General features: G+C 54.1%; 1 protein-coding gene across 3 annotated transcripts in view; it reads right to left on the bottom strand.

The window, feature by feature from the left end:
• Positions 1-25196, bottom strand: part of AGPAT3 (1-acylglycerol-3-phosphate O-acyltransferase 3) — a 98515-nt gene that overhangs the window by 42397 nt on the left and 30922 nt on the right. Inside the window, exon 3 of one of the 3 annotated variants that reach the window (XM_032629977.1) lies at positions 25048-25124. The exons of 1 other annotated variant lie outside the window; for it this stretch is intronic. The gene's annotated coding sequence lies outside the window, so the exon portion shown is untranslated. Of the gene's footprint in view, positions 1-17117; positions 17136-25047; positions 25125-25196 lie in introns of those variants that run through there. One more of the 3 variants, XM_032629979.1, reaches the window with a different exon arrangement.

Below are 25196 nucleotides of genomic sequence, written 5' to 3'. Positions count from 1 at the left end.
TCCCTCGAGGATTTGACACGTGAACAATCCGAAATGTGGTCACTTTACAAATTTCACAGAATTTGGACCCTGGGACCAAGAACAGTAAAATTTAATTCCATGATTCTCCTCCTACTTTCCCCTGGACTCTCCTTCCCCACAAAAAGTGTGCTGAAATAAGTCACACTATCTGCAAGAACTTGCTCACTCAAGTTCTTTTTTACCTTCTTCTTGCTTTCTTAATCTCTGCCTACACCTTTGTAAACAGCCCCTTTACTAATCCTCCCTTCACACATTTGTTTTCTATCAGGACGCTGACCCACACAAAGAAGAAGACAAAAATTATGGCAACCTCATGATAGGCGAGGTTTCAGAAAATTTAACTTCCACTCATCCTTTGTGAAAAGATTATTTGAGGATGTAGCCCAGCAAAACAAGAAGGAATCTAACGAAGAGGAAGACATGGAATTTAAGAAGGCAGTTCTGCAATGAAAAGAAACGCCAGGATAACAACTTTATAGATGGCCTGGAAAGAAACTGGCCCAAATTAAAACAGGAAATCTTTCAAGAAGAAAATAGAATTTGTTCAACAAAGAATATAACTAGGGAGCTGGAAGTTTTTGGTATTGAAGAAGGAATATGTTTCTTTTCTCAAAAATAAAAAAACACGGGCTTCCCTGGTGGCGCAGTGGTTCACAGTCCGCCTGCCGATGCAGGGGACACGGGTTCGTGCCCCGGTCTGGGAAGATCCCACATGCCGCGGAGCGGCTGGGCCCGTGAGCCACGGCCACTGAGCCTGCGCATCTGGAGCCTGTGCTCCGCAACGGGAGAGGCCACAACAGTGAGAGGCCCGCGTACCGCAAATAAATAAATAAATAATAATAATAAAAATAAAAAATAACAAACCAATTAAGATTTTTCAAGTAATAAAAATGCTATGCAAAGAAATTGTGACCCAAATGTAAATCAAATTAACAGGGGGGTTTAACGAAGTGCTTAAAACTTCCTCCTTCGAGCAGCAAAGACTTAAGCACTTAGATTTCTAGTTCTTCCTTTTTAGCATCTGCAGCAACAAATTTTTAAGAATTTTATTGTGAATGTGCTGTTTCTGGACTTTTAATATCTACAATCAACCTACGAAAGAAGCATGGAGAATTTAATTATAATTACACAACAGAATATGAACATCATAAACCCCAATTATTTTACATAATGGGGGTCTAGAGATTGTTGTCTAAGTTGATTCAACAAAAAGTGGAAATTTGAGTACATTACAGTTTTAAGGGAACGGTAAAATAACTAAAAACAATAGTATATAAGTAACAAAACTTAGTGGCGGCATTGGAGAGAAGGTGGGAGGCACGTAATTTGACTAAGTCACTCAGCGTGAGGAGTGGACAGGTACTGCTGATGACGATGGGGGTTTGGTCCATCTTACACACTGATCACCAAAAATCTAGAACAGTGCCTGGGGCATGGTGGATACTCAGTAAAGATCTGTTGGGGAACTGGATAAAGTTTAAGTCAGGAGAGAGAGGCACATGCAAACTCTGTGGAACGAGCCCGAGGACTCATTCTCAGTGGCGACTCTGAAGATGAATTCTGTCAACGTGTCAGCGTCCACCCTCAGTGCCCAGGGTCCCGCCCGCCCGCCACGGTTTTCTCCACCAAAAAGGAGGAGTGTGTTGACACTGGGGCTTAGGACTGCATTCTTGTCCCGTGTCTGTGGCCTCAGCAGGTGACATGATCCTTTTGAATTTCTGTATCTGTTTGAAGATGGCGATGAGGCAGCCTTTACGCGCAGTGGCACAGGCTGGCTCTAAGGGTTAAGAAGCCTCCCTCCCTCCTTTCTTTATAAACAGCTGAGGTCTGAAACAGCCTTTGTAAGCCAAGTTTTAAAGGGCATTCAAGTTCCCAGGTCAGCAAACAAAGGTGCTATTCTCCCTACAAATTATAGATATCTGAATCATTTTGAGCGTCTGTAAAACCGCATAATTCAGCTGCTAACCCCAAGAAACGGCTTGCACAAGAGGGTCTTGTTGCCACATTAGTTTGGGGAATCCTGGGTGCCCCACTCCATGCTGAAGATAACAGATACACACTCTGAGACGGTCGGCAGCGAAGAGATGGGCTGACCAGTTACTTCCCAAACTGTGAGCTCAGTGAAGCTCTTAGTGTCTCTTGTTCGCCAGTTTCACTAATTCAGACTCACTTTCCCTCCTCGCTCTACATTAATGAGGTTTTAATTATTCTCTACACATTTCATTTCGAAGGGCGTGGTTGAAATCTGATTATTGGACATGGTTATAAATAACTAACATGAAAAACAGCTACCGTTATAATTTCAAACAAGGTTTTCAGCGCTAGGTTTTTTTTTCTCCCCCCCACAAACACCCCAAAACCCCAGAGCGATAAACACACTTCAACAGGGAGGGAAACTTATCAAACTTAACCAGGCTTCCTGAGAAAAGCAGGGCTCCATCCTGGCCCCGGAGCCCAGACGAGGCGACTCTCCCCCACCTCACTCCCCGGTCAGAGGGTCCGCGTGGCACCTTCTGTGACCCCGCAGGGCTGCCAGACCAGACTCTCCCACATAAAGCCTCAAAAGGGGCCCCCTTCATGGGGCAGGGCGACTTCTCCCCCAGACCATGCTGGACGCGTCCAGCGCCCCTGTGAGTGACGGGTTCACACCCAGCAGCAGATGGAGCCCGCTCTGGCCACGGAGAGAACCAGAGGAGGTGAGGCCTCTGTCCAGGTTCTCTGCCCACGGAGAGAACCAGAGGAGGTGAGGCCTCTGTCCTGGGTGCTGGGACGTCCCGGGCAGCTGTGACTATAGCCACCCGGTGCCCGCCAGGGGAAGGTCCCTCCCGCTGGACTTCCCGTGCTGCTCCCAGTAGGGGGAGCCGAGATTTACATGATCTGCAGCACGGAGGCCACCACCCTGTCCTTGAAGTGTGCGCACGTCCACAAAGGTGCGTCCACGAAGGTGCGCCGGCCTCTCGCGGAGCAGGACGCTCCTCCCCGCACCCTCCGACCAGGAGCTGGGCTGCATCTGTGCAGTGAGCTGCGAGCCCCCAGTCGCCCCTCTGCAGGGGGCCTTCCGCCAGCGCTGAGCCAGTGCCCGCCCGGAGCAGGGTGCGGGGTCACTGGGGACAATGGCCACGGAAAAGGCAGCGCCGGAGTCCAGCACTGGCTGGGGAGGACAGTTCTGTAGACCCAGAGAATGACAACCTTGACACCCCCTCTCAGTTCTCAGCCTCGGGAACCCGACAGGGGCTGCCAGACTCTCTGGTCGGATCATGGCTGCTTCAAGAATGTTCCTTGAACTGGGTCTCTACCCGTTTGTGGATCAAGCGACCACTGAGTGGCTGGGACGAGTGTCGGTGGAGGGAACGCGGGAGGACGGACCAGACTAGAAACCAGCCGCCCCTCCCCTGCCCCACGCCCAGCAGAAGTGCACAGACTGCCCCCTCCCTGCCTGGACTCACCATGACATGAAGACGGGGCAACAGACACACCCGCCACCCACCCCAGGGGCCCGGAGCCGGCCCCCCGCGGAGGCTACCTGTGGGCAGTGGTACTGCACACCTGTGCCGTGGTCCTTCACCCTCAGGAGTGTCTCAGAGTCTGTGGTAACGTTACTGGTCACTCCTCCTATGGGGGCCACTCCTGGCCAACACAGCTGCTACTCACCCTCAAAAGAGGCCAGAAACCCCTTTAGCAAGGGACACAAGTCTAGTTAGGAATTAGGGCTAACTCCTCCCCACACTCATGTGTTTATCTTTTGGTTCTGTGTAATCCTCACTTGTAAATTGTATTAACGATGGGGGCGGTGCTGCAGAGCCTGGGGCCAAGGACAAGCCTGCCTGGGGGGGCCCCCCCACCCCCTGCCTACCGGCCTGGCCCCTCCTCGTCATCAGAAACAGAACCAGCATTAATCAGATCTATGGGACAGAAAGCTTCCAGATCAGAGAACTGAATTCCCAATCAGCCAAGTACAAAAAGGGAGGAAACAAAAATAATCCCGGGACAGAACCTTCAAAAGAGCAGATGTCTCCTCACAGGAAGCTACCCCGTTCTCCAGCTCTAGCAAATCAAGTCAGCCCCAGACCTGGGGTCTGGGTTTCCGCACGGCCGCCCTGCCAGCTGCCACTATCAGGTGGGCGCCGCCCTGTGTGGGTGGCTCCCTGAACTCCGTGGCATCACCATCGGCCCCCTGCTCGAGGTTGTCACCTGCAGAGACAGGACATCGGCGTCTCGCTCTCCAGACGGAAACTGGGGTCCTGGAGCTCACAGGCCCCGTTTACGATCCCAGCCTCGTGAGGGGCCAGGCTGGAAAGGGGCGTCGGGAGCCCAGGCGGGTGTGGTCTCCGACTCGCCACCTCCCTGCGTTCACGGCAAGAACTGGTGGGCACTCCCCTCGCGACTGCGCACAGGGTCCGAGTGATTTGCCATAAGCCGGCTCGTCATTTACAGCTACAACGAGCGGTATCCCTTTAATGGAAACTACCCGTTTTCCACTTAATTTACAGACCACCGTGTATATTAGCAGCCGCGGCAGCCTCGCCTCGCGGAGACGCAGCCGGCTCTGGTGACCTGCTTGCCTTGTTTGCTGCCAGGCCCCCACCGACGGAAGGGGCTGTTTGTCAGTGTGGAGAGCAGAGGGGGCAGAGCCGCAGCAAAAGCAGAAGCACGTTCTCCCCTGCCCGCCCCCTGCCCCCGGGACAGCCCGGCCCGGGCGCCGGCCATGCTCACCAGTAGAAATAATAGGCCAGAGCCACGGCCAGCAGGGCGGCGCAGACCCCCCAGAACAGGCAGGCCGAGTAGCTGGCCAGCATCTTCGGATCCTTCTGAAAGTCGGTGAGAGGAGACTGGCAGCGGGGGTGGGTCAGCCTCCAGCCGAGGATGAGAAGTGGGGTTACGGCCAGGTCCACACTGCCTGGGCCTCAGCCACCCAGATCATCTACCCCGCAAAGAGGGGACACCACTTCTGGGTCCCGCCTTCCCAGCAGCGGCCTGCGGGTCTCAGCGGCCAGCGCAGATGCAAACGGAACTCTGGAGCCACACAGAAAATGCGGGCCTCTCCTCGGCCACGGCGGGGTCTCTGCGGGCACACACTAATCCAGTAAGCGGCTTGCAGCCTGGAGCCGTCGTAAGCAGGTGGCGTCACGGGGTTCGGCCAGGAGACAGGTCAGCGGGGCCCCCCCAGCCCCCGACCTGACTGCGGATGGAGGGCACATGCGGGAACCCGGACAGCACGACGCCCCCAACCCCGCCCGGCCTGGGGCAGGTCACGTGGTGAGCTAGACGGGCGGGCCTGGCTCGGCCCCCGGGCTGGAAAGGTGACAGGCATAGGTCCTCTATGCGGGGCTGGGTCCAGGCTCACGGGCTCCCCAGCCCCCTACCCGGACGCCAGGCCACACGTGCCACCCAGTTCCAAGTCCGGGCGCTGGGTGCACAGCCGCTCCGGCACCATCTCTGCAAAGAACCGTGGGGAGGAGTTGCCCCTCTTACTCTTGGGAAGGGTGTGGAATGAACTGGATGAGGGAACAAGCAAACTGGGGGCTGCTGTCCTCTGATGCCTCCCCAGCCTGCGATGTCTGAACCTGCAACGAGGGGCCGAGGTGACATGAGGTGACCCAGGGGCAGAGGTGTCCCCCGCGAAACCCGTTCTCAGGGCACAGATGTGCGAGGAGTGGCGAAAGGCTTTCTGAGGGCTCTTCACGCTGTACTGGGATGGAACGGCAGTCGTTATGCCGTCCACCTTTGTGGCACTCGGCACAAAACACCGTCTTCCAAACTGGCAGCTACCCCGCTGCTGCCTGCCTGGCCCCCTCGCAGCCCTGCGCCCTGCATGGTGGGGGCACCCACAGCTGGAGAAGCCTGCTCGGGCCCCGAGCTCCACAGTGAGTCTGCGGGGTGTGAACATCCCCGAGTGGCCTGAGGCAGCTGACCTGGGGCCTCTGGACAGGCTCTGTAAGGCTCCTTCTAGACGCGTAGTCCTGCCATTCCAGCCTCTGGCTCCCGGCCTAAGAAGCTACCAGGGGAGGAGGCAGTCATCGTCCACTGAGCCCATGGGCGGGGCTCCAAGCACTGCCCAGCACAGTCCCACTGGCTAAGGCTTTTCAGCCCTTAATCCCTACAGCAGTGGAGGAGCTGCTGAGCTGGGAGGCCAGCTCCTCGGAAGACGCGCGGAGCCCCAGGAGAGGACGCACCTCTGCCTTCCCAATGAGTCATGACACAGCCCTCCTCCCCCAGAGCTGCCCAGTGATCTACGTCCGCAGAACAAGCCCCCAAAGTCGGGCAGACGCAGCCTTGAGACCCTGGAGTCCTGGGTGCGTCTGCTTGTGGGACGGCAAGGATGCTGCCCGTGAGGTCGTGACCTGTCACTGAGCGGAGGGCTCTCCCGGGTCTCCAGGGAAGGCGGCAGGCACTCTTGACCTGATCCTTGACCGGCAGCACCTGGACTCAACCTTTCCCCTGAGGCCAGTTACCATCTGAAAAGCTATTTGGGGGGCTTCCCTGGTGGTGCAGTGGTTAAGAATCCGCCTGCCAATGCAGGGGTCACAGGTTCGAGCCCTGGTCCGGGAAGATCCCACATGTCCCGGAGCAACTAAGCCCATGCGCCACAACTACTGAGCCTGTGCTCTAGAGCCCGTGAGCCACAACTACTGAACCTGTGTGCCACAACTACTGAGCCTGTGCTCTAGAGTCCATGAGCCACAACTACTGAGCCTGGGTGCCACAACTACTGAGCCTGTACTCTAGAGCCCGCGAGCCACAACTACTGAGCCCGGGTGCCACAAATACTGAGCCTGTGCTCTAGAGCCCGCGAGCCACAACTACTGAGCCTGTGCGCCACAACTACTGAGGCTGTGCTCTGGGGCCTGCGAGCCACAACTACTGAAGCCTGTGCACCTACAGCCCGTGCTCTGCAACAAGAGAAGCCACCGCAGTGAGAGGCCCATGCACCGCAATGAAGAGTGGCCTCTGCTCACAGCAACTAGAGAAAGCCCGCGTGCAGCAACGAAGACCCAACACAGCCAAAAATAAATAAATAAATTTTAAAAAAGAAAAGGCTATTTGTGAGGACTTCCTGAGCCCCACTTGGCTCTGCCCTGCTCCTGGCCTTCTTCTCCAGGCCTTCTCCATGAGCAGCCAGAACTAACTGCTCGTCTGAAGCGAAATCAGGCCATGGCCCGCCCTGCTGCCACTGCCAGCATCCCAACGGTCACCTTCGATTCCAGGCCTTGGGGATGCTCCCAAGTCCTGTCCTGTCCCCAGCCTCCTGCTGCATTCTCAGGGCTGGAGCCAAGCTCGGGGGGCAGGCGGGTGGGTGACCGGTGTGGGGTGGGGTCCCTGCACACCCCACGCAGTCTCCTCTGAGCCCGTGTCCTCAGACCACATCCCCAGGGGCTCCTCCAGGGGCTGTGCCGTATCTGCTTCTCCTCTGTTCTGCGCTGGACTCTGGACCCTGGGGAGCAGTGACGGGCCTGCCCTCGGCCCCGGGCCTTACATGGTCCCTTGGGCCCAGACTCCCAGCCACGTGTCGGGGACAGAACAGAACAGTCAGGCTGAGCCCACTGGTCCCATGCCTGCCAAGTCCCAGCTTGGGGAAGGCGGCTCACTGGCAGATGCGGCCCGGGCCCTTGCCCTCCTTTGGGCTATGGACCTTTGGGGTCTTCAGCGCATCCTAGAAAGAGCCCCCAGGGAGAGGTGCACAGCACACACATGCTGTCACTGGGCTCCGATCCCTGCACCCCGCCCCCGCTTCCCGGCTGAGCCTCAGTTTCCTCCACTGTAACGTGGGAGTGACCACTTTACTATGTCAAGGTCCCCATGGAGAAATTCCTGACGCGGCAAATGCCAAAGGCGGTTATAGCTCTTATGATGACATCGTCACTGTGCCCAAATCGTTTCCTTTGGAGGCAACAGATCAGCAGAGATTAAAGAAACACCCGAGGTGTCTCTCCAGGCTAGAAGCAGGGGGGAAGCAAAACCTCAACCCTGGTTTTGGCTGCGCTGACCACGTGGGACATGGGGACTGCAGCAGGTTTTTATGATGCCCTTTACGTGATTTGTGTAAAACACACCAAACCTAGAACGTTGGTTACCTAGTACCAAGTTACCTAGTAACTTGGTTTTATTTATTTATTTATATTTATTTATTTTTTTTTTGCGGTATGCGGGCCTCTCACTGTTGTGGCTTCTCCCGTCGCGGAGCACAGGCTCCGGACGCGCAGGCTCAGCGGCCATGGCTCACGGGCCCAGCCGCTCCACGGCATGTGGGATCTTCCCGGACTGGGGCACGAACCCGTGTCCCCTGCATCGGCAAGCGGACTCCCAGCCACTGTGCCACCAGGGAAGCCCGGTTTTATTTATTTTGAATTAAAGGTTGGCATAGGAATTTTGCCAAAACCCTCCTCCTATAAGCAGCGTTTCTGCTGAGTGGAGACTCGCCGTGGGGGGCCCGTCTGCGCTTGCATGGCTGTGCGTGGCTGGGACCCATGGAGGGAAGCGTCCTCTCCGTCCTCTGCTGAGAGCGGCCCACAGGCCAGCATCACTTGCTATAACTACTCGGGTTTGGTTCTCCACGTCTCTTCTTTAAAGTTAAGGAGAACAAATACTACACAAGAAAATGGCACAGAAATATAATGGCTCTATTTCCCTGGACCTGAAAATTATTGATTTATACAAAGTATTCAAAGACCAGGGAGAATGTTGCTAGAATTTCCTGGTGGTTTCTGTACAGCAGCAACATAAAAGGAATGCTTTAAAAACTTGGTGAAGGGCTTCCCTGGTGGCGCAGTGGTTGAGAATCTGCCTGCTGATGCGGGGGACACGGGTTCGTGCCCCGGTCTGGGAAGATCCCACATGCCGCAGAGCAGCTGGGCCCGTGAGCCATGGCCGCTGAGCCTGTGCGTCCGGAGCCTGTGCTCCGCAACGGGAGAGGCCACAGCAGTGAGAGGCCCGCGTACCGCAAAAAAACAAAAAAAAACCCAAAAAACAAACTTGGTGAAACCTTTCTTCTGACTAGATGACTCTTCTCATGACATTTCCACGTTCCCTTTCTTACGCAGCTCAGCAGAACTCAAGGTGTAACTAACTATTCCTGCTTAACTATTAGTAATCATTACGCCCTTCACACACGGGCACATGTGAAGAATATGCAGTTATTATTGTGTAGCTTCAAACAGCCCTCTTTGTCATCCCCGCTGACCCCCCTCATCCAGCAGGGTACCCCACACTGCCTGCCCACGGTGGCGGACACCAAGGACCACAGGCCAGCTGGCAGGGCCCGCAAGGCAGCAGGCGAGGTAGAGCCCTAACAAGAGGCAAACCCCTTCCCTGGTATCCGCAGGCCCACAAGCTCCTGACCCAGAAACAAGGAGCCAAGAGTTAAGTGGAAAGTAGACCATGCCGAGACACGTGGGTGGGAGGCCACGGGGGCCACACCAAGGTCACGTTAACTGACGGGTACTGTACCAGGATTACTCACAGAACGATCACCGTACTGCTGCCCACTCCAAAGCGTCCTGCCCAAGGTCACCAGCATTTGAAACCTGTTTGGTCAAGGTGGGCTCTGAGCACATCGCTGTCCCCTGCTGGCCGGTCCAACCCGAGACGCCCCAGGAACGAGCGGGCTGGGCTTATCCTGTCTCCTGCAGTCCCCAGGGGCCGGGATGACCCGGAGTTGGTCCCCACGTCTCCACGCCTCAGACGCTTGTTAAATGGCAGTCAATCACCCTCTGGCCCAGTTTCCCCAAAGACACTGTGTCAATCCCGGCACCCTGGCTCAGGACGATGGGACGGACGCACACGCAGAAGGGCAGCGACGAGGCCCGGGTCTGGGGAGGAGAGGGCTCGGATTCCCCTCTGCTCTGTCCCAGGTGGCGGGCCTCTCGCTCCCGGAGTCTGCCGCCGAGATGCCGCCAGCCCGCTGCCCGGAGTCTGCTGCCGAGATGCCGCCAGCCCGCTGCGAGGGCCGGCTCAGGGCTTGCTTATCCAGTTAGCTGGGCACCAGACCTGGGGGAGACGCGTTGCCAAAAGCACTCACTCGTGGCTTCCGGGCCCCTGAAGGCCTTGCTGGGCTCCCTCCCACCAAGGACACCACCCTCCCCCCTCCCCGCCCCTCGTTCCCACGCCCAGGGCATCCCTCCCGCTGACGCTTGGACACTGAGCTTCTGGTGTCTGCAGGCAGCTAGAAACTGGAAAGGGCGTGAGTTTCTCGGTTTTTCTCCACTGGTCCCAGAGGAAGCAGGCAGCTGCGGCGTCTGCAACCCAGGCACTTCCCAGAGAAGACGCTCCGACCCACGCCCATCCACGCGTCCTGGAGGAGGGCCCGTCCACGCGTTCTGCTGGGAACCGGTCTGGGACACACACACACAGTGGCACCTGGGGGAGGCGACCTCCTGCCCTCTCTCCTGGAGGTTTTATATTTCACTCAACCCGATCTGCCCTCCCACAGCTTTAAATACACGAATAAACACGTAAATAACAAAGATAAACCCCACGCGTGAAAAGCTCTGGGGTAAACAAGCCGGTGGTGGCAGAGGTCCCAGGAAGGAGGCCGCCGGGGCTCTCAGGGACCCACTGATACAACACCCTTCCAAACCAAACTGGGACCTCGGAGAACACAGGTTACTATGCAAACCAAACACGGGTAAACAGCCTGAGGCGTGAGCCCAGGAAAGCCAGGCCAGGTCTCCAGTGCTGCGGGGCAGCTCAGAACTCCCCCAGCGCCGTCCGCGCAGCGGCAGTGACTCTGCAGCATCTGTGCGGGCCGGTCGGGTGAACTGGGGCAGAGGGGGCAACCACAGTAGGTGTCCTGGGAAAACTCTGCTCCGTGGGGAGGTGGGGCTAGATGAGCAACTCCCTCTGAGTCAGGGGGTCCGCCTGCAAAGCCTTCTAAGGACCAGGCTCTCTGGCCCTCGGCCACCTCGGGCGTTCAGGTGACGGGGACACACCTATTTTTGTCGGGACTGGTTGGTAGGCCTTCCAAAGGCACTTACAGTTCAGTGGTAGGTGACGGTGAGGAAGACGTGCACAGAGCATGGACGCGCCTGCAAGAACTACCTGGTGGCCCTTCAAGAAGCAAAATGACAGCACGGTAAGCAAGAGAACTGGCGTGTGGACGATTTCAGTTCATTACGAGGTAACACCGCACAGCCCAGCATTCTGCGTGGAGTTCACACACACGTGTACACCCTTCTCAGTGAATCTCACAGCTTCCAGGAACTAGTACCACCCGTTTGAAACTCATCCCAGAAAGAAAACTCCTACAGGGAAAGCAATTTTTAAACAAAATGTCCTTTCAGTCATGAAATCTCTTTGAACAATTATCGTGATTCTTAAAATTCATATGAATCAGCTTGCCTTGTTCCTAACCATTTCAACTAAAAATCACTATTAAAATTTCTATCGAACCTGCAGCTAAGTGACCGGCATACACACACCGCAGCCTGTGGGTCCCCGTTCCCAGGCAGGGGTGTCCATAACCCTCACTCAGGTCTTCACAACCTCCTGGTGAAAGTTATCCCAGTGCAAGAAAACAAGCACGAGAAGCTGTAAATGTCATAATGCCCCAAGCATCAAGGCTCTTCCCGCAATGCTTACAGATGTCGGAGCACACAAACGAGCCAGGTGTCTACAACGAGGATGTGCCCAAGTGCCTTAATGCTTTGCATCCATTCAAATGACGTGTAGACAGAAACCCTGAAGCAGCCTGGGAAGGGTTTATCCAACCCTGGATGTATTCAGTGAGAATAAGAGCGAGCACACGACAGCACCGCACACAGTGTACTGCTCTTGGTGGCAGAATGCCTGCCCTGGGTGGGGGGCTGGGCAGCCTCTCACAGGAAGAGGAGGAGGGAGCTGGGCTGGACCCCAACCTCCCACATCCCCAACAGTGGGGAGGAACTCCCCCTCCCCTGTGCCCGTCCCCGTCCCCGCATTGCTCCCAGAAATGGGACACACAGCCACCAACTTGCTCTGAGCTCCAGGAAGTGGCAAAGAGAAGGCCCTTCGAGGCTGCTGAGTTGAAAGGATGGAACCACGAAGCACCCCCTCACCTGCAGACAGGCTTCATTCCTCCCTCGGGGGCAGCTGCCCCCACTGGCTGGGTGGCTATCACGCAAGCCCGCCGCATCCACAGGTGGCTCAGCGGCCCGGCCAGTGGACGGCAGCTGGACGCACTGGCAGACCCGCCCGCCTCTGCCGCAAGCAGCAGGCCAGCGTGGGCCCCCCCCCACCCTCCCAGCTCACTGGAGGGGGAACCTGAGCTGTAGAATTTCAGGCCACAGCCCTAACACCAGCTGGAGTTCACGGTCCTGCCTGGTGACCGTGACCGCCGTCTGTAACTAGCGCCCTGCACGCAGGTCACTGTCCCTGGGCGTCCTGGCGCCTCTGCGAGTCTGCTCACTCACTCTTCACAGCTCTCTCGGGACGCGGGCACTCCTAGGAGCTTCATTTACAGATGAGGGAACTGAGGTTCAGAGAGGTTAGGCAACTTGCCCAGAGTCACACAGCGAACACGCAGCAGAGTCAGGAGTCGGAGCCAGGCCAGCTAACTGCAAAACCAGAAGTAGGAATCGCGTCTTAAACAGCAAGGAGCAAAAACCAACCAAAACGTTCGGGAAATGCCTCTTTTTCCCACATCCACTGAAAGGCAGATTTCCCCTGGATCTGAGAACATTTGAGCCTCACAGCTGCAAAGAAACCTGCTAGTCTCTGCGGGGAGCAGAGAAGATGGTGGAGTAGAAGATTAGAGAAGTAGCTTTGTTTCACTGACTCCTAAAACCAGGCCTGAGGGGCGGGGGAACTCCTTGGACCCTCCACTCAGCAGGACACGCAAGGCTGCACCTCTCAGCCTGGGGGAGAACTGCCCGCCCAGTTCTCCAGCTTCAGCAAAATGTTCCCAGTAGACAACACCCCAACTTCTGAACTCTGTTTTTTAAAAGATTTTGCAAATTAACAAGATTCTGTAAATGAGTAGGGAGTAATAAATTTTTGGCTGTAAAAATGTGAAACCATGCAGAAGTGCACAGTAAGAAGGGAAGTGTCTGCCGCGGCCCCGTCCCACCCCCAGGCCGATGGCTGTGGAGTCTGGTGTCTCTTCTTCTGACGCTTGTAGTTTTCAAATGTGGTGATTTCAAACAATCACACTTTGTGATACTGTGGACTCTGTAACTTGTCTTTCTCCCTCCATGCTCTGTGCTATGGACTGATTGGTCTCGTCTCCCCCCAGATTCATCGTTGAAATCCCAGTCATTTCCAGTGGGGTGGCATTTGAGGTGGGGTCTTTGGGAGGTGATTAGGTCATGAGGGTGGAGCCCCTTATAAAAGTGACCCCAGAGAGCTCCCTGCCCCTTCTACCATGTGAGGACCCAGTGCCAAGATGGTCGGCTGTGAACTAGGAAGTGGGTTCTCACCAGACACCGAATCTGCCAGCACCCTGATCTTCCTATTTTTTTAAATTATGTCTTTATATTTATTTATTTATTTAAAATTTTTATTTATTTATTTATGGCTGCATTGGGTCTTCGTTGCTGCGCGCGGGCTTTCTCTAGTTGCGGCGAGCGGAGGCTACTCTTCGTTGCGGTGCGCGGGCTTCTCATTGCGGTGGTTTCTCTTGTTGCGAAGCACGGGCTGTAGGCGCGTGGGCTTCAGTAGTTGTGGCTTGTGAGCTCAGCAGTTGTGGCTCGCGGGCTCTAGAGCGCAGGCTCAGTAGCTGTGGCATGTGGGATCTTCCCGGACCAGGGATCGAACCCGTGTCCCCCTGCATTAGCAGGCGGATTCTTAACCACTGCGCCGCCAGGGAAGTCCCAGTACCTTGATCTTGAACTTCCAGCCTCTAGAACTGTGAGAATAAAGGTCTGTTCTCATCAGCCCCCAGTCTATGGGAGTCTGTCATAGCAGCCTGAATGGACTAAGCGCTATAGCAGGAGAGTCTTTCGGGTCAGTACAAACCTCTCCTCTTCTGCAAAGGTAGTGGAGACCACAGAGAGCACTACCTGGGTTCGAACCCCGGCCTTGCCACCAACGAGTTGTGTGACCCTGAGAAAGTTACGCACCTCTCTGAGCCTCCATTTCCTCATCTGTACAGTGGGGAAGACAAGATGAAATGAGCGAACTGTGCAAAGTACTTGGATGAGGGACAGGTCCAGGGCCCAGGAGTGTTAGCATCAGCACCACCGATTTCATTCTTGTAAAATCAGCTGCAGAGTATTTCAGCGTAGGGATGCATTCATGGCCGGAGAAAGGGCCATTCAGCCGGCGGAAGCAGGAGTGACAGCCGATCGGCCCCCCTTCCCTCTCAGCAGACTCAGAGTCCGGCGCAGGCAAAGCGGGCTGGCCCAGGGAGACACCGTGAGCCCCACGTGTAATTTACATGTTCTACTTCCACGTTTAAAAAGTGAAAGGTGAAATTCACTTTAATGATGTATTTTATTTAACCCAGTATAGCCAAGATACCATCGTTTTAACATGCAGTCAACATTAAAAAGGCAATAATGAGATGTTGCATATCACCCCTTTGTCTGGGTCTCTGAAGTCCGCGTATGTTTTTAATTCTCGCGGCCCCTCGCCTCTCAAGGGCTCAGCATCCGCGTGTGGGCCGCGGGATGCCACGTTGGACCGTCAGGCTCTGCCGTTCCTGTTACTCACATGACACTTGTGGCAGAAGAAAGCTCTCGACCGCCCTGACCGGGGAGGCACTACAGACCCAGAAATTAATCTGCTGTGACAGCCTGACGGATTCCAGCGTCGCCGTGAGGCACTGCAGTCGCGCACAGGACGTATCAAAACAAGAACTCTAATGTCCCCGGTCCTTGCCCGTCTCCTGAAGCTCAGGCTTAGGACAGACAAACTGCGGGACCTTCCATGTGTTAAAAAGGAGCAAATTTTCAAAATTCGAGGCCAGCCAAGGTGGGGAGGGGTCCCTGGATAAACAACTAACCCCACCTCACTCTTCTGCAGCCGGAGCCTAGGAAGAGGGGAGCCCGCAGAGGGTGCAGACTTGGAGACCGTGGGCCTGAGATGCGCGGCCCTGAACTCCCATCCTCTCTCCCCACAAGCGGGAAGGAGGAAGGCTCTGCTGGGGAGCGGCTCACCAGCCCCGCCCTCACCTGTGGGCTCCGGGCGCCGGCCTGCAGGACCGTGCCTCGGGAGCAGGGTATGCACCGGAGTCCTAGGAGGTGGCTTTTATCCTGCCCTCAGCCCCGCCCAGTTGGCCAGGAAGGAGCTGCAAGGAGGCCGGGAGGGAGGATCCTGCTTCCTGCCTGGGTCCAGGGAGGGGCACTTTTCACCAGTGACCCAAACTCTGTGCCCTACGAGCCAGGAAAGCAGGAGCGGCCAGGAGCGCGGCCTGGGGCAGCCGCTGCAGGGCCCAGGGCAGAGGGAGCTGCTGCCCACGGCCGCTGGACCCGCCCCCGAGGAGGCAGGGGGCCATCTGGGAAGAGACCGTGGCTGGCGTCTCCTCCTTCTTCCTTTTGGAGACTGAAAGCTGGGGCCTGACCAGCCCCCCACACTGAAAGAAGAAGTACAGGTCAGCAGTGTAGAGCCGCCAAGGCATGGAGAGCAGTGAGGAGGGGGGACAGAGAAACGGGGAAAGGCCGCCCGCTTTCCACCTAATTCAGCCCAAAGGTCAAGGGTACGCGCAGCTCCTGGAAAATGGCTACCCTGCGAAGTGGCGGAAGACACTGGACAGACGTCCTGCCAGGCGGGCCTGGCGCGGAGCACCGGCAGAAGCAGCGTCTCCCAGCGGCACGTGGCTCCGTCCCGGCGTGGCCACACCGCACGGTGGGGGGGGGGGGGGCGACACTCCACACACCTGCCCCCCGCCCCGCCCTCGGCTAAGGTGCCCCTCCCGCCCACGCGTGCACCACGCACGCACCCCACCCCGCAAGCCGGGCTGCTCTCTGCCCCTCTCCCGACCTTCACGCACGCCCCCCCGCCGTCCGGTGAGACCATGAGGGTGCCGGGCCTCTGCCGGGGGCCCCACTGAACCGAGAGCAACCCCCCGGCCTGGCTGCTGGGCCCGCTGTCCGTACTTCCCTGCCCCCCCCACCAGCTATGCTGTGTCCGTCCTGCCGTCCCTCAGCCCGTCTGTCCCCGCTCCAGCGCGCTCCTGCTAGGGCCCTTTACCTCCTGCCCCCCCAGCCCCCCGGGAGGGGCTGTCTGTTCCCCCGCAGCGTCCACCCCACCGTCACTCTGCCACACCCCCAGCTAGGCTCCTTGCAGCACCTGTCACCCGGCATTTTGGTGTCTGTCTGTCTGCACCGTCACGTCGGCGCCACCGCCCAGTGGAACGTCGCCCTGGGAACTGAGAAGGGCCCTACAAATCGACAAGGAACAGATGGCCCGAAGGTGGGGCTTCGCGCGCATATCACGTCGATCCGTGCTGCCTCCCCGGGGCCCGTGGCCTCCACAAGCAGCGAGGCCTGCAGGTGTTCGCCCACCCCGACCCCAAGCGGCACGTGGCGTGTGGCCTCCACTACAGTTAGCGATTGCTGGACGCGATCTGTGATGGACGCGCCGCAGGCTTGGCGCTGCGCCTCCCTCCCCCACCTGGGCACCTGACCTCCTGCAGGGGCGGCCCGCCTAGGGGCCTGGGCAGGTGCACGGTCATGGTGACCGGGTCCTCTCCTCACGGACAAACCACAGTGGACACCAAGGCTCCAAACCCAAAGAGCAGCAGACCCTCCCAGCGGCCCCGGAAACCCCAGATCAGAGTCTGTCTTTACTGCAAAGCATTAAACCGCAGGTCCTTTATGAGCAACACGGCTTCTGAGAAAGACAACACGTGTTGCTTGCTGGTTGAGGTATTTTTCTAGCACGTCCAACACGAGGTACCTAGAGCAGAGAAAAAACACCCAACTGGATGTCCCATGTCCCCCACGTCCTGCCGGCACCAGCCACCAGAACTCCCTCCTTCCTCAAGTTTTCGCTCCCCACACCCAGATCCCGGGTGTGAGGATTTTCTTTTACTAAAGGGGAAATCGTTTTCACTAGACAGCATTTACCCCAAATAAAGAAGCCTGCATCCTCACAACAATCTATGAATTGTCTGTTAAACCTTCACAAAAACAGCATCAAGATACAGAGAAATCATAAAGGACTCTCCTGACATTTGCACCTACCGCTGGTCTCCCGCGACGACGTCCCCCTGTGCTCCTGGAATGCTCTCTACCACACCCGTCCTGCGGAGTGGCTGTGGACACGCCTACCTCCCCAGACACCCACCGGCCCATCCCCAGACTCCAGAGGTCAGGGGTCGCAAGCACGACCCCTGGAGACTCTCCTCAGAGAACCAACAGCCGGGGGCTGGTTACTGATTAACAGAAGAACAACCGTCAACTGAAAACAAGCTGCGGGCTGGCAGCCAAACAGCGGAGCTGCTCCGAGGTCCCTGATAAAGCCAAGTTCCTGGCATCACAGAGCCAGGATGGGACGGGCAACCCTGAGCCCCACCCTCCCACAGGGGGACACACACACGCCCACAGAAGAATGAGCCGGTGGGGGAAGCTGCCCTGGGAAGGGTCCCCACGCTCGGGGGTGCAGGCGAGGGTGAACGTGGTGGTCACGGTTGGTCGTGGACGTCAGCACCTGCTGGGCTGCTGCAATCAGAACTGTGTGGGCATGTGGGATAGAGAACGAACAGGATAAAAAGGCAGGCCCGGGGCTTCCCTGGTGGCGCAGTGGTTGAGAGTCCGCCTGCCGATGCAGGGGACGCGGGTTCGTGCCCCGGTCCGGGAAGATCCCACATGCCGCGGAGCGGCTGGGCCCGTGAGCCACGGCCGCTGAGCCTGCGCGTCCGGAGCCTGTGCTCCGCAACGGGAGAGGCCACAACAGTGAGAGGCCCGCATACTGCAAAAAAAAAAAAAAGGCAGGGCGAGCATCTGGGGAGGGCAGGGGTGGAAAGGAGAAGTGGGCAGGGAGTGACACAGTCGGGGCCCATGTGTCCTGCCGTCTGCTCCAGCATCAATTCCCCGAGCTCCCGGTCCCTCGGTCCCTCGTCTGCAGACGATGCCCAGAGCCTGTCCGGCCATGGCAGGGACTCTGAGAGAGCAGAGGTGCAAACGCCCGGCACGGTGCTGTACGTGCCCTGAAATGAGGCTGTGAAAACATCGTGAGCCCAAATCCTGGTTCTCAGGTCTTCACGCTATTTGGGAAGAAAATAGAGACACGGATGCCCTTTATCTCGGTCTCCAGGCATCCTAGTGTCAGAAGGGTACCACTCCATGGAGAGGAACAGATGAACAGATTTAACAGGCTAAATTCAAGAACAGGCAGGAAAGCAAAGGAAAAGGATGGTGAATAATGATGACGTGATGACAGTGACGTAGAAAGCCCTTCATTACCAGTGATGAACAAGTATATCACTTGACCACGACACGTATAGAGAGCAGTCTGAAACTCCAGCTGTCTGCTAGACTTACAGGAGACACACAAAGCTAAGACGCGGTGTCACAGAAAGACAGAAACCGAAGGCAAAGGAAAGACGTGCAGACAAACACCCACGGAAAGAACGCTGGTGTGGCACAGCAAGAGGGAGAAGCAGACTCGAAGCGGAGAGGCCCCAAGCCATGAAGGGGGCTGGCACGTGGGGACAAGCGGTTCTAAACCGGTGCCCACCACGCGGCGGGAGGACACACCCTGGCCACCGGAAGGAGCTCTGGCGTGTTCCAGGGGAGAGAGAAGACCAGGTGGAGACGGCGGACCCGACAGGATGGCAACCAAGCAGGGCAGGCGGGGGAGGGAGGGGGGCGGGCAGAAGCAGGTACACCGACGGGGAGCCCACGTGCAGGGGTGTCGGGAGCAGGTGCCAGGCAGGGGAACGCCGCGGGGAGGGGAGGTGTCAGGGCATCTTACTGTCACTCCTAGTAGAGAAACAACAGACATTATCCAGAAGGAGGGGACCCAGGATCTGACATAAAGCTCCTCGTATCAGGTGACCACTAAGGCCAAACATACTTTCCCCTCGATCGGGTCAGCACTGCCAAACACAAAACAAAACACCAGAAAGGCTGAGAACAGACGCCACGTACAGAACCAGTGAGTGTGTTTATGTACGGGCACCGTTCTACCTGTATTTACCCTTGAAATACACAAAATAGGGACAGCGCTAATCCAAACACATGGATCATATCAGTCAATACAAATGGGCTAAGTTCAGCTACCAAAAGGGAACTATTTTCAAACTGGCTTGTGAAAAAAAATTCAGCTCTGCTAGGTGTAACAGAATACCTCAACCAAAACAGTTCATCAGGGTCGAAAAGGATGAATAAATACATACTGGGAAATGCCCAAAAAACAGGGTTCAAGGTCTTGATATCAGAGAATAAAGTATCAGGCACGGGAAATTAATGAGACAAAGCAGGACTACTGATCATTCTAGAAACGAAAATTCTCAAGGAAGATATAAGTTTAATATCTATGTACCAAATAATGCAGCTTTAATTTTCATAAAGCAGAAATTACAGGGATGCCATAGAAACAAATCAAAGCATGCTAATAATAGGTGTTAGCACATCTCTTTTAATCCAAGAAAGAACAGTGGTCAGGAACTAAGAGAGACCACAGACGATGCAGCAGCAAGACATATGAAGTGGATCTTCAGGACAGGTAGCCAATCCTGCACTTGATAAGGGAAGGCACACTTTCTCTCAATTGCTCATAGAAACATTCATGAACAGTGCCCATAAATTAAGTAATGAAGAAATTTTCAACAAATCCCAAACAGTAATTAAAACACAGACATTGTATATATGTGCCACATCTTCTTTATCCATTCATCCGATGATGGGCACTTAGGTTGTTTCCATCTCCGGGCTATTGTAAATAGAGCTGCAATGAACATTTTGGTACATTTTGGTTTTCTCAGGGTATATGCCCAGTAGTGGGATTGCTGGGTCATATGGTAGTTCTATTTGTAGTTTTTTAAGGAACCTCCATACTGTTCTCCACAGTGGCTGAACCAATTCACATTCCCACCAGCAGTGCAAGAGCGTTCCCTTCTCTCCACACCCTCTCCAACATTTATTGTTTCTAGATTTTTTGATGATGGCCATTCTGACTGGTGTGAGATGATATCTCATTGTAGTTTTGATTTGCATTTCTCTAATGATTAATGATGCTATTTGTAATGAGGTGGATAGACCTAGAGTCTGTCATACAGAATGAAGTAAGTCAGAAAGAAAAAGACAAATACCGTATGCTAATAACACATATATATGGAATTTAAGAAAAAAAAAATGTCATGAAGAACCTAGGGGTAAGACAGGAATGAAGACGCAGACCTACTGGAGAACGGACTTGAGGTTATGGGGAGGGGGAAGGGTGAGCTGTGACAGGGCGAGAGAGAGAGTCATGGACATATACACACTAACAAACGTAGTAAGGTAGATAGCTAGGGGGAAGCAGCCGCATAGCACAGGGAGATCAGCTCGGTGCTTTGTGACAGCCTGGAGGGGTGGGATAGGGAGGGTGGGAGGGAGGGAGACGCAAGAGGGAAGACATATGGGAACATATATATATGTATAACTGATTCACTTTGTTATAAAGCAGAAACTAACACACCATTGTAAAGCAATTATACCCCAATAAAGATGTTAAAAAAAAAAAACAGACAATATTGCCTAGAAATCAGGAGACAGAAAAGGCCTTTCCCACCCCACCGTCTGCCCCAAACATGAATATTTTCCTCTTAGACGCTCCTCTCCAGGGGAAGTAGAAACCCAAACTGCAGAATTTCTAGAAAACATAACGAAAACTAAAGCAGTGCTTGGAGGAAAATTTATCACATTAAATACTTTAAATATTTAGAAATGAGAGCATGAAAATAAGAGAGTTAAGCCTCCAACTGAGAAAGTTAGAATTACAAAAGTAACTGAAAGAATTAATAAGGTAAAAACAAAAAATGCGTTAGAAAAAAAAGCATATAATAGTTAAATCGTTAAAAACGCGTTTTCAAAAAAATTAATAAAACATACACCCCCTAGGGCAATAAAAATACATAAAATAAGAAAAGAGAAAAACCATCAAAAAATAAAGTTTTTAAAAAATCACGGAAATAACTGTACATCTCTATGCAAATAAAGCTGAAAACTTGGATGATGTGGATAATTTTCTAACAGAAAAAAATTTACAGAAACAGTGACCACAGAAAAGATAGAAAGTCTAAACAGACCTAGTTTTATAGAATTAAAAGAGTTGTCTGTCAGTTACCTCTAAGAAAAGATACCAAACCCAGATGACTCAGAGGAGAAATCTACCAGTCCTATAAGAACAGATTATCTTGACACAACTTAACATTCTCCAGAACACAGAGAAGGAAGGAAATTTCCAAATGCCTTTTTATGAAGGAAGCGTGATGCTGAATCCACAATGTGAGAGTGAAAGCAGAAAGAGGGGGACTTGTCTAAATCAACAGTTCTCAAGTGTGATATGAGGACCCTGGGGTGGGGTGGGGGGAGTCTGAGAGTCATCTGTTTTCCAAGCACATACTTGGTGAAGCAGAGTTTTCCTCACATAGCTCCACCAAACAACACAGTAAAACAGGCTGAACGCAGAAGCAGGTATTTCAGGGGTCTCCTATTAGGTCAGATGCCTGAGAGATTAATTACATTGTAGCAATATAAAATAATGGCCCTCTCCTCATTACATTTTTTTTCAGTTTTGGAAAATATAGTTCTTCTCCATTAAACATGCTATTTATGTTAACATGTAATGGGTTTCTTGCTGCTCTATTTTTTTTTTTTTTTTTTTTTTTTTTGCAGTACACGGGCCTCTCACTGCTGTGGCCTCTCCCGTTGCGGAGCACAGGCTCCGGACGCGCAGGCTCAGCGGCCATGGCTCACGGGCCCAGCCGCTCCGCGGCATGTGGGATCCTCCCGGACCGGGGCACGAACCCGTGTCCCCCGCATCGGCAGGCGGACTCCCAACCCCTGTGCCACCAGGGAAGTCCTATTGCTGCTCTTTTAAATGAATTATTAAATAAAAATTTTTAGTGTTCTGTGTTGATTTCTAAACGATCACCTATCAAGAGCAGGGTTCCTCAGCTGAGGCACTATTGACATTTGGGACCAGACACTCTTCTGTCAGGGGACTGTCCTGTGCATTGTAGGATATTCGGCAGCATCCCTAACTTCCACCCACTGGATGCCAGTAGAGACACCCCAGCACACCAGTTGTGTCAACCAAAAGCATCTCCTGGTGTTGCCAAATGTCCCCTTGGGTGGGGGAAGGATCACCCCAGCTGAGAACCACAGTAGATGTAACTCACAAAAACAAAAGCTTCATAGGGTCCTCAATAATTTTTTAAGAGTGTAAAGAAACCAAAATTTTCAGACCCACTGCTCTACTTATGGATATAAATACAAAAATTCCTTTAAAATTAGCAAACAGAATCTACCAGCACATTAGAAAGGTAATGCATCATGACCAAGTGGGGTCTGCTCCACGAATGCAAGGATGGTTTGACAGTAGGAAATCTATTAATAAAATCCATTATGTTTCTTTAAAAAGAATTCTGGGCAGGTAAGTTAACAAAATCTAACCTCACTCCCTGATGAGAACACTCAATAATGTAGGAGCAATTTAAAATTATTACATACACACATTATATGCTTCCCCCTAAGATGACACGCTCACCATATACTTCTCCGTGAGGTGATAACACCTAAGACTCCAAATCAGCATCTACTTAACGGAGAAACACGAGAGGCATCCAGCAAACATCAGAAGAAAGACAAGACGCCTGTTACTTAACAGGCCAGTCAGATGCGTGAACACAGACCGGACATTCTCAATAAATATACCTTAGCAAACCGATTCCGGTCACATAGTTAAAAACAAAACATCATGACCAAATCTGGTTTATGCCAGGACGCAGGAATGGTCTACCATAGAAAATCAATTAGTCTAGTGATTGTCAACAGAGACAAAAGAAGAAAGACAACACGATTATTTCATGAGATTCAGGAAAAGCAGCTGAAGGTGCTCAGCACCTCCCACAACTGTTTAAGGACGTCCGGCCTCAAGGCCCCTACTCCCCAGAAAGCTCACTGCAGCCACGGTGATAAGACAAGGAAAGAAATAAGAGAGGGCCTCCCTGGTGGCGCAGTGGTTGAGAGTCCACCTGCCGATGCAGGGTACTCGGGTTTATGCCCCCGTCCGGGAGGATCCCACATGCGCAGAGCAGCTGGGCCCGTGAGCCATGGCCGCTGAGCCTGCACGCCCAGAGCCTGTGCTCCGCAACGGGAGAGGCCGCAACAGTGAGAGGCTCGCGTACCGCAAAAAAAAAAAAAAAAAAAGAAAGAAGAGAAATCAGGGTTAAAAAGAAGGAAACCAGCTTTCGTCACTTGTAGGTGATATGACTGTCTACACAGAAAATCCAGGAAGTTCTTGAGGCAGGTTATTGGCGATAGCAAGGGGGCAGCGAGGGTTCCGGCAGGTGGGCAGCCGGGCAGGGCCTCCCTCCTCCCGGGTCTGCTCCCAGCCAGCAGCTCCCCTGAGAGAAGCTCACGTCGCTGGGGGAACCAGGAAGACAGCACAGCAGCCCTAGACCCGAGAAGGGGCCACACGTGCGCGACCCGACAGGCGCTCATGGGCCAGCCCTCTCTCCAGCACCTGCGCTGGGCTGTGCAAGCTGGACTGTCCCTCGCCTGCCTCGGTCCTGGGGTTTCCATGTTTCCATGGACACGCTTCCTAAATTCAATTCACACACAAGCCAGTGTGAAACAACCTCAGGCAAGGCCAGAGCCAAGTGCGCCAGCCGGCAGCGGGAACTCGCGGTTCCAGAAGGCGCTTCCCCGGACGCCCGTCCCCGCTCGTCTTGCTCCGGCCCCGTGGAGCAGAGCTGGCCAGCCGGCGGCAAGCGTCCTGGGGCTCAGGCACGGCGCCTGGCTCAGGAGTATTCTCCCACTTTCAGTTCTATTCACCGAGAGACAAGGAACAGCCAGGCAGATGGCATCTGTGGGACATGGTGGCCTCGTGGCCAAGCAGAGCCAGACGGAGGCCCCGGCCCGTTTCTGCTTCTGCTGTGCTTGCACTTTAGACACTTGAAGGACCCGGCTTTGCTACCGAACACTGGTGACCAGGCGATAAAGCGCATGTAACCACGTGTGCACACAACCCTTTATATGTCTACCAACGACAGGAACGCGGCCTGGAATGTTCCAGAAAACAGACACTCCTCGGTGGAAACGGAATCCGGCCCAGGCCACTGTCCCTGTAGAGCCTACCCATGCCCACCCCTCCAACTTACAAACAGCACCAGCCAGAGACTCCACACGGGCAGGGGGCAAAGTCCACCTTCCAGCAGGTCAGGCATCTGGGCTGGGCAGGGCCGCTCAGACACTTCAGAGCCTGGAGGCCCACTATCACCCTCCCAGAGGACTGTCCCCACTGCACTCACCCAACCCCTCCCCCCAGCCCCTCAATACAAGAAGGAGTGTGCCAGTTATGACACTTTCTGAGACACACAAACACATCTCAAGTCTTGAAAGCACACTCTGGCTCTAAGAAACTGATAACCAGGTAACTGTGCTCTGACACTATCACCCAGACTTCTTATAAAGCGTGTGCGCGTGTGGGTACATATACGCATATACAGCCATGCTCTTTAGAACACGCATAAAAGAGGAAGCTAAGTCTTTTTAAATGAGGTAGCTCTATGTGTAGTAAAAGACCCTCAAGCAAGTTAAAATTAATTTGCACAGATGGATATCATGACACATAAACACATTTTTAGAAACTGTGCCCGTGTGTTCTTAAGTGTATTTTGACAAGCTCTGAAAGGATAAACCACAAACCATTTTTAGTGGTTCCCTCCAGGGAAAAGGGTGGGATTTGGGATGGAGTAAAGAATGGAATTTTGATTACTTATTAGATTTGGTTCTGTGTTTAATTTTTGTAAGTACATATCACTTCTTAAATTAAAATTTAAATATTAACAAAAAATTACCTGCTGGCTTGTAAAGCTCCAACCTTCTGTCTCTCCAGTGGTTACGAAGTCTAAACAATTACGCTGAACACCGTTAAGACTGTTTCTTAAGGGAAAAAGCTTACCCTGCAGGATACCAGGCTCCTCCAGACACAACTTGGCCCGTCAAAGTCTGAGCCCTTCGCTCAGCCCCTCGTGTCACCTTTAGAGCAAAGAGAACCCGTCCTCAAACACGGCCATGCAGGGGGCTGCACACGGGGGCCTCCCACCTCGA

Source organism: Phocoena sinus, chromosome 4 (genome assembly GCF_008692025.1).
Source record: "Phocoena sinus isolate mPhoSin1 chromosome 4, mPhoSin1.pri, whole genome shotgun sequence".
Taxonomy (NCBI): Eukaryota; Metazoa; Chordata; class Mammalia; order Artiodactyla; family Phocoenidae; genus Phocoena; species Phocoena sinus.
The sequence above is the reverse complement of the archived record's forward strand: the minus strand, read 5'-3'. Positions and strand labels throughout refer to the sequence as shown.